Source organism: Procambarus clarkii, chromosome 51 (assembly GCF_040958095.1).
Source record: "Procambarus clarkii isolate CNS0578487 chromosome 51, FALCON_Pclarkii_2.0, whole genome shotgun sequence".
Lineage (NCBI taxonomy): Eukaryota > Metazoa > Arthropoda > Malacostraca > Decapoda > Cambaridae > Procambarus > Procambarus clarkii.
Window position 1 is genome coordinate 7442431 of NC_091200.1, and position 10212 is coordinate 7452642.

The window sequence follows — 10212 nt, forward strand, 5'->3', positions numbered from 1 at the left end:
ATGAAGGAGCGTGAAGGCAGTGAGAGGGAGGACAGTGAAGGAGCGTGAAGGCAGTGAGAGGGAGGACAATGAAGGAGCGTGAAGGCAGTGAGAGGGAGGACAGTGAAGGAGCGTGAAGGCAGTGAGAGGGAGGACAATGAAGGAGCGTGAAGGCAGTGAGAGGGAGGACAGTGAAGGAGCGTGAAGGCAGTGAGAGGGAGGACAATGAAGGAGCGTGAAGGCAGTGAGAGGGAGGACAGTGAAGGAGCGTGAAGGCAGTGAGAGGGAGGACAATGAAGGAGCGTGAAGGCAGTGAGAGGGAGGACAATGAAGGAGAGTGAAGGCAGTGAGAGGGAGGACAATGAAGGAGCGTGAAGGCAGTGAGAGGGAGGACAGTGAAGGAGCGTGAAGGTAGTGAGAGGGAGGACAGTGAAGGAGCGTGAAGGTAATGAGAGGGAGGACAGTGAAGGAGCGTGAAGGCAGTGAGAGGGAGGACAGTGAAGGAGCGTGAAGGTAGTGAGAGGGAGGACAGTGAAGGAGCGTGAAGGTAGTGAGAGGGAGGACAGTGAAGGAGCGTGAAGGCAGTGAGAGGGAGGACAGTGAAGGGGCGTGAAGGCAGTGAGAGGGAGGACAGTGAAGGAGCGTGAAGGCAGTGAGAGGGAGGACAGTGAAGGGGCGTGAAGGCAGTGAGAGGGAGGACAGTGAAGGAGCGTGAAGGTAGTGAGAGGGAGGACAGTGAAGGGGCGTGAAGGCAGTGAGAGGGAGGACAGTGAAGGAGCGTGAAGGCAGTGAGAGGGAGGACAGTGAAGGGGCGTGAAGGCAGTGAGAGGGAGGACAGTGAAGGAGCGTGAAGGCAGTGAGAGGGAGGACAGTGAAGGAGCGTGAAAGCAGTGAGAGGGAGGACAGTGAAGGGGCGTGAAGGCAGTGAGAGGGAGGACAGTGAAGGAGCGTGAAGGCAGTGAGAGGGAGGACAGTGAAGGAGCGTGAAGGAAAGGTTGAGCTGAGGAAAGCAGGTGAGAAGGACAGAGGAGGAGGAGGAAGAATACACCGTGATGAGGCAGAACTTTCCCAACCGTCACACGGGAGCTCTTCTTACCTGTGGGGGGGGGGTGACGGAAGGGGAGGAGGGGGGTGACGGAAGGGGAGGAGGAGGGTGACGGAAGGGGAGGAGGGGGGTGACGGAAGGGGAGGAGGAGGGTGACGGAAGGGGAGGAGGAGGGTGACGGAAGGGGAGGAAGAGGGTGACGGGAGGGGAGGAGGTGGGTGACGGGAGAGGAGGAGAAGGGTAACGAAAGTGGAAAAGAGGGTGACGGGAGAAGTGGTGGTGACGGGATGGAAATAAGGAACAAGGGGATAAGGGATAGGAAAGAGCGGAGAAGGGAGGATGGAGTGAGAAGAAGGGAAGAGAGAAAGATTGAAAGGGGAAAGGATAGAACTGAAGGAGACAGAATGAAGAGAATAAAATTCTGAAAGCGAGAGCAGTAGATAAAGATCTACAAGTCTGGGGAGTAGCCACAAGACAAAGATACCGGCAAGAAACACTTTGGTTTACTGGCAAGATACCGACAAGAAATACTTTAGTACTCAAATATATGGCATTATAAGCCACCCAGAGACGAACACAAAGCAGATGTTACACTGTTTTCATTGCCAAGAAATTACACTTTCTTTTATTTCCTTTATTTGTAAACTAAGGCTAAGGTTCATTATAAGTGTCAGTGATGTTCGGATTGAAGCTACAAGCAGTGGCGCTAATCTCCCATCGGGTCATGGGAAGGCTGAAGCTCTCTACAACCTCACTTCTTTGATGAGGTTTTTATTTATATAAATTAAAAATAAGCTAACTCCCAAGCCATGTGTCTATTATATAAGGGAAGAGGATGAACGAGGCGCCAACTGTTTACCAGAGCCTTCATATAGTCAGTTGACTTCTTGACGTGTTGAGCGAGCAAGGTCCAGGTGCGCCTTGTAGACATCTGCCGAAATCTGGCTCTCCTCTAAGTTCTTCTCCGTCCGGAACTTTGAGAATCTTGTCCTTATACATAACAGTAAATCCTGCAACATCTCGACGGTGTTGAAAGCGCTGATGTTGAGATCAGTCCAACCAGACTTAGTCATGACCAGAGATGTGTCTTCTCTGGTCTTGGCTTTCCACCTCGTCCTAAATGTTGATGAATGACGGGAGGAGGCGGTCAAGGGGTCTGATGTATTCTGAAAATGAGAACAGACTTGTGCTTCATATAATGTGTTGTAACCCCCCTGGTGTCAAGATGGTATGAGATGTGTCGTAGGGCAGCATGTTTCCTGGCGACTTTGTGGGCTAGTTCGTGGCTTCTCATTGTCAGTGAAGAGTCCAACTACATTCCCAATAACTCAACATCATCAGTGAACACTAGGCTTTTCATTTGTGTACCTGTTCCATCTGAAATATCATACTGCCTTGTTATTGTCATCTCTTTCTCTCTTTTTTTATCTTTTACTTGCGTTGTTTCTCTTTCTTTGTCTCTGTCTCTCTTTCTCATAAGTCTCTTTCACTCCTGGTCTAAGACTCTTTCTCTCCTCTCTCTTTTTCTCGTTCTTTCTGTCTCTCTCTCTCTCTCTCTCTCTCTCTCTCTCTCTCTCTTTCTTTTCTATTGTCTGTTTTTCATAATCACTCCCAGATATTTTGTCTGGGGAAACTTGAGGTGGGGTTCCGTCAATATTTACATGAGAATTCCGCTGGTTTTGTTGTTGACGTTCTGTTAGTGGAGAGACTTGAGAAAGTATGAGGAGAGGACACACCACCCACCATGGCCAGGTGTACATGGTACTCCATGGTACACCTGGGGTGTACCTGCAACACTGGGGACAGCTATAGGGGGCCGCCCTGCAGGTACCAGAACTACACAGTAATACTTTCCAATGAGAAGAAAACGCAATACCCTACACCTTAATTTTTAAAGGATTTTGGGAATGATCCTTGTCACCGGGTGCGTCAAGAGCGCCTTTCCCCATGAACGGAAAGACGCACATAAGACCCTATGACACTAACGTCATGACGTAGACAGGTGCCTACGTCATCCTCGTTCAGCGTTGTCAATGGGGTTTGATGATGAGGACTGGGAGGGGACGGGGGGCGGGAGGAGGAGAGGGCGCGCTTAAGATGAAATATTGTGTGAGAAATCTTCAATGTCGTAATATTTCTGTGAATTCCTCATTGAGGGAGCGGTGAACATCTTACCGTGAGAGCAGCGTGTCGCTCCCCGCACACGAGACTAAGGTAAACTCCAAATGCTGTGTTGTTGTAACCTTGTACTCCAGGTGGACCAATTGTGTGTGTACTTGACAATGGTGTCCCGCCCGGCCACCAACCCGACCTACACCCGGGCATGACACGCCCTTGCCACCCCGCACATTAGGACCAACACACCACGCGCGTCAGTGGGAGCTCCTTCCTAATACCCAGGCGGGGCAGAGCCTTATCCTGCCCCGGACTCGTAGTTCCCCGGGAGGACTCGCCGCCGCTTTCTCTCTCCTTCACTCGTAATCTGAATAAAACAAAAATTATTGTCTAAATTTTAAACAGCAGACCATAGGCTTCCTCAGGCGTACCCCTCCGGCCTCACCTCACTCATACATGAGGTAATAACTCAATAATGAGAAGGGGATGAGGAAGAGTAGTGGGTCCTGGGGAGAGAAGTTGGTGCTGGGGAGAGTAGTGGGTTCTGGGGAGAGTGTCGGGTGTTGGGGAGAGTAGTGGGTGCTGGGGAGAGTGTCGGGTGTTGGGGAGAGTAGTGGGTGCTGGGGAGAGTGTCGGGTGATGGGGAGAGTAGTGGGTGCTGGGGAGAGTGTCGGGTGTTGGGGAGAGTAGTGGGTGCTGGGGAGAGTGTCGGGTGTTGGGGAGAGTAGTGGGTGCTGGGGAGAGTGTCGGGTGTTGGGGAGAGTAGTGGGTACTGGGGAGAGTGCTTCCTAGCCCAGCTGAGGAAGACAAGTCATGCCCAGTAATGGTGGCCCCGGGTCGTTACCCCACTCCCACACCCACAGTAGTGGTCCTGGTGTTATCACACTCCCACACCCACAGTAGTGGTCCTGGTGTTATCACACTCCCACACCCACAGTAGTGGTCCTGATGTTATCCCACACCCACAGTAGTGGTCCTGATGTTATCACACTCCCACACCCACAGTAGTGGTCCTGGTGTTATCACACTCCCACACCCACAGTAGTGGTCCTGATGTTATCACACTCCCACACCCACAGTAGTGGTCCTGATGTTATCACTCTCCCACACCCACAGTAGTGGTCCTGGTGTTATCACTCTCCCACACCCACAGTAGTGGTCCTGGTGTTATCACTCTCCCACACCCACAGTAGTGGTCCTGGTGTTATCACACTCCCACACCCACAGTAGTGGTCCTGGTGTTATCACACTCCCACACCCACAGTAGTGGTCCTGGTGTTATCACACACCCACAGTAGTGGTCCTGGTGTTATCACACACCCACAGTAGTGGTCCTGGTGTTATCCCACACCCACAGTAGTGGTCCTGGTGTTATCACACACCCACAGTAGTGGTCCTGGTGTTATCACACACCCACAGTAGTGGTCCTGGTGTTATCACACTCCCACACCCACAGTAGTGGTCCTGGTGTTATCACACTCCCACACCCACAGTAGTGGTCCTGGTGTTATCACACTCACACACCCACAGTAGTGGTCCTGGTGTTATCACACTCCCACACCCACAGTAGTGGTCCTGGTGTTATCACACACCCACAGTAGTGGTCCTGGTGTTATCACACACCCACAGTAGTGGTCCTGGTGTTATCACACACCCACAGTAGTGGTCCTGGTGTTATCACACTCCCACACCCACAGTAGTGGTCCTGGTGTTATCACACACCCACAGTAGTGGTCCTGGTGTTATCACACACCCACAGTAGTGGTCCTGGTGTTATCCCACACCCACAGTAGTGGTCCTGGTGTTATCACACTCCCACACCCACAGTAGTGGTCCTGGTGTTATCACACACCCACAGTAGTGGTCCTGGTGTTATCCCACACCCACAGTAGTGGTCCTGGTGTTATCACACACCCACAGTAGTGGTCCTGGTGTTATCCCACACCCACAGTAGTGGTCCTGGTGTTATCACACACCCACAGTAGTGGTCCTGGTGTTATCACACACCCACAGTAGTGGTCCTGGTGTTATCCCACACCCACAGTAGTGGTCCTGGTGTTATCACACACCCACAGTAGTGGTCCTGGTGTTATCCCACACCCACAGTAGGGGTCCTGGTGTTATCCCACACCCACAGTAGTGGTCCTGGTGTTATCACACACCCACAGTAGTGGTCCTGGTGTTATCACACACCCACAGTAGGGGTCCTGGTGTTATCACACACCCACAGTAGTGGTCCTGGTATTATCACACACCCACAGTAGTGGTCCTGGTGTTATCCCACACCCACAGTAGGGGTCCTGGTGTTATCACACACCCACAGTAGTGGTCCTGGTGTTATCACACTCCCACACCCACAGTAGTGGTCCTGGTGTTATCCCACACCCACAGTAGTGGTCCTGGTGTTATCACACACCCACAGTAGTGGTCCTGGTGTTATCACACACCCACAGTAGGGGTCCTATTGTTATCACACACCCACAGTAGTGGTCCTGGTGTTATCACACACCCACAGTAGTGGTCCTGGTGTTATCCCACACCCACAGTAGGGGTCCTGGTGTTATCACACTCCCACACCCACAGTAGTGGTCCTGGTGTTATCCCACACCCACAGTAGTGGTCCTGGTGTTATCCCACACCCACAGTAGTGGTCCTGGTGTTATCACACACCCACAGTAGTGGTCCTGGTGTTATCACACACCCACAGTAGTGGTCCTGGTGTTATCACACACCCACAGTAGTGGTCCTGGTGTTATCCCACACCCACAGTAGGGGTAATAATGTGTGAGAGAAAGGGTGATTAATAGCCACTTTCCTGATTACTGTGGGAGGTGGTGGTGCTCCTATGTCCGGTCTGCCCTTGTGGGGGGGGGGAGGCTAGGAGCAAGTGAGGCAAGAAGGCAAACAGAGGAGTGAGGGAGAAAGGTAAGCTTGGAGGGAGGAAAGCAGGCGTTAGGGAGGATGGCAAGCAGGGAAGGGAAGTAAACAGATTTGTTTGAACTAATCTATATTTATTTCGGTTGGATGCCAGATGCTTGGTGCTGCCCTCATATATGTTTACACCTGGGTTCCTGTGGGGTACGTGCCCAACATTGTCGCATCAGGGATGGTGTAAGGAAAACGAGTGCCACATGACATTACCAAGGGAGAATTCACGACGATTTTTGGAATATCATATTAAACGGACCTGGTATTTTATCTTTAGTTTTTCTTTGTATAAAATCAAACACTATGCACAGATGTCTGCAAATTTACACTAAAAAGTAACACTCTTACTTTGCCTATAAGTATGATAATATGTATTCATGAGAATATAATATGTATTCATGACTTCCGCAGCCTTCTCCCTTCCCTTCCCTTCCCTTCCCTTCCCACCGGCCTGCTACTCTCACTCATCATGTCCCTCCCACCTCTCCCAGCCCAGCACCAGCTGCCCTCTCTTCTTGCAGTGTCGTCTGGTCAGTATAGAACAGCCTCACATCTTGCAGGGTCGTCTGGTCAGTATAGAACAGCCTCACATCTTGCAGGATCGTCAGGTCAGTATAGAACAGCCTCACATCTTGCAGGGTCGTCTGGTCAGTATAGAACAGCCTCACATCTTGCTGGGTCGTCTGGTCAGTATAGAACAGCCTCACATCTTGCTGGGTCATCTGGTCAGTATAGAACAGCCTCATATCTTGCTGGGTCGTCTGGTCAGTATAGAACAGCCTCACATCTTGCTGGGTCGTCTGGTCAGTATAGAACAGCCTCACATCTTGCTGGGTCGTCTGGTCAGTATAGAACAGCCTCATATCTTGCTGGGTCGTCTGGTCAGTATAGAACAGCCTCACATCTTGCTGGGTCATCTGGTCAGTATAGAACAGCCTCATATCTTGCTGGGTCGTCTGGTCAGTATAGAACAGCCTCACATCTTGCTGGGTCGTCTGGTCAGTATAGAACAGCCTCACATCTTGCTGGGTCGTCTGGTCAGTATAGAACAGCCTCATATCTTGCTGGGTCGTCTGGTCAGTATAGAACAGCCTCACATCTTGCTGGGTCGTCTGGTCAGTATAGAACAGCCTCATATCTTGCTGGGTCGTCTGGTCAGTATAGAACAGCCTCATATCTTGCAGTATAGAAATAGATACAGATACATACAGGCAGAAAGAAAGGCCATGAGAGAGAGAGAGTCGAGGGAGAGAGTCGAGGAAGACTGTAAGGGGGACATGCAGATAACAAGAGGCAGACAGACATAAACAAAGAGAAGCAGATAGAAAGATCGAAAGACAGACAGAGACGGCAAGACAGAGACATACAGAGGTAGTCAAGTAGACAGGTAGACGCATACCAAGAGAGAGACAAAGACAGAACAGAGACGACCCGGGCACCGCTTGGTATACCATTTAGTCTATATCTACAAAAGCCAAGGTTGGAGGCCCAGATTATTGGGGCTTTCATTTAACTTCTCACAGATCATTGGGGTCACCTAACTTCTCACAATGACACGTGAGTGGGACTGTCATAGGCGGGTAAGGCTTGGGTCCATTGCCCATCTTCAGGAAGGATCGGCTCCTATTGCGACTCCCATCAAATCCTATGAAATCCGAAATAAAATTTAGTTTTTTTTATAGAGTTCTTCAATAGTTTTTCAGCTATACGGAGTATCTGTCATACACACAACATAACCACAACGTTTCCTAACTACATTGTTACCACGTTGTATCAGAGTGTTGGTTGTGACGTGTGATTACATGTTCAGTGAGAGAGAGGGGTGGAGAAGGAGGAGGGAGGGGGAGAGAGAGGGGAGAGGGAGTGAGGGAAAAGGGGTAGAAGGAGAGGAAAAGATGGAGCGAAAGAGAAAGGACGGAAGGGAAAAAGGGAATGGAGAAGAGAGAGAGAAGGGTAGGAGAGGCAAAGGGAGAAAAGGGGAAGGAGGGAAAACTGGATGGAGAGAGCTAGATAAATGGAGGGAGAGATGGAACAGTTCAAGACTAGCGATCAGTCTTCTCGCATGGTTCTCTACCGTGTCCAGATTACGGACAAGTGAGTGGAGACACTTGGGGCAACCTGTCCTCTTGAAAATAACGTCGCTTTTGGCCGTTTACCCGTATGGCCGAAAGTGGACGCAATTTGAAAATAAATTTGGGATTTTTTTCAACAACAGCAAGTTAAGGGTACTCTGGTAAGTTAGGTGGGCAGGAAATTCTTATAAAGTTTCAAAACGTTATGAAAAACGTTAATTGAAAGTTTCCTCTCCTAACCTTTCCGAGTAAGCCGGACGACTCAAACAGAAAACGGGACAGTACGTCACTTTTGTGAGTCGATTTCATTTCAAATTGCGTCCAAATTTGGCCATAGCGCGCATACGAGCGAAAAGTGACGTTATTTGTAAGAGGACGGGTTGACCCAAGAGTGGTCATACTCCAGATGCGAGCAAATTAGTATTTTATATAGGGTGTTGCAGCCCTGGTGTCAGGAGCGTGTGAGTCGGGGCAATAGGTCTCGTGGCTGCCTTACAGCCTACGTTAAGCACGGAGCTTTTCATCATCATTGAAGAGTCAAATTTCTCTCCTAAGATATCATCTTCATCTGAACACTCATTTCTATACCTGTCCCAGCTGCAATATCATAGTGTCTTGTTATCATCTTGGCGGTAAAGGCGCCCGGCTTTCGTCTATCATAAGTCGATATTAGTGAAAGTTCTTATTAATTGACCCTTGTAGCTGTTGGTGTTTCTCCATGTTCATATGTAAAGGTGCAGCAAAGAATAAGGTGAACTAGACTGTTGAGACGAACATTCCACACCAAAGAGCCAGTTACATTTCCCTGTGATATGCTGCCTCTCTTGACTGGCCTTCCCATTTAGTACCTTATAAGATTACTTCTAAAGTCAGTCCTTAAAGGTAATCACTTTTTAACTGTAAAATTTAATGTGACAGCTGTAACCCCGCGAATTATACAAAGTTAATGTATTTCGGAGAAAATACAAAACTAATTTTCAACTTGATAATGGGGAATTGTAAGTGATGTTTACAATAATGCTAAATCATCCCCTGAACACTACTTTAAATATGAGACAAGAAAAGTGATGAATGTAACACGCAGCTCGAGCTCCATAATTATAAACGTAACACATCCTGACCGTAAAACCTCTTTGAAATACGAGAAAATAATAAATAAAATGTTGGTATTACGAGCGCTCTCGTTAAGATAAGATCAATATAACCCTCACGACCGGATGAGCTTCCCGTCGGGGTCTTGGAAACAGGCAAATTGCGTCCTCTTTGGGCAACATTTATGCAGCGACCAGTAGAAGGTAAGGTGGCGACGACACGCCGCTCCTCAAGAAAGGTGACAGGAAATGTCTACTAAATTATCGTCCAATTAGTTTGACATCGGTGTTTGGAATAGTAATGACAATAATTATATGGGACAAAGTCGTTAAATGTGAGGCGCGGAACGTGGTGGAGATTGGTCTCCAACATGAACACTCTCGCCTCACCACTCTCATTATATTACATCTGTGCTACACAAAATTCCCACTCATGTCGATATACAAGTCTTCTGGAAATGTAGATATATGAGCATATAAGGGAAGCTGCAGGAGGTCTATTGGCCCATACGAGGCAGCTGTTATATATATCCACTCATTCATATATGTTTAACCCACGCTGGAAACAATTCATAGGCCCCTTTCTGTTATGTTACTGGGTAATTGATTCGGTAAATCTGCAACCCTATTTCCAACCCAGTATTTATCCACGTCTTTCCTGAATCTTATTTTTTTCAGTTATGCCCATTCTATTATGATCTACTTCGTGTTGATATATTTATACCTTATTAATATGCCATCTGTTATACTTTTTTCATCCATTTGTATACATCAGTAATATCACATCATTTCATCTTTACAGAGAATTTATATTAAGCTTACTTAATTTCTCTTCGTGAGCGAGGTTTGTAATTCCTGCCATTATTATTTGTTGCCCTTTTTTGTGAGCGTTGAAGTGCAGCCACAACCCTTGATCGGCTCCGTGTTCACAACTGTTGTACATCGTCTAGATGACGCCTAACATGAGCAACACAATGGTGAC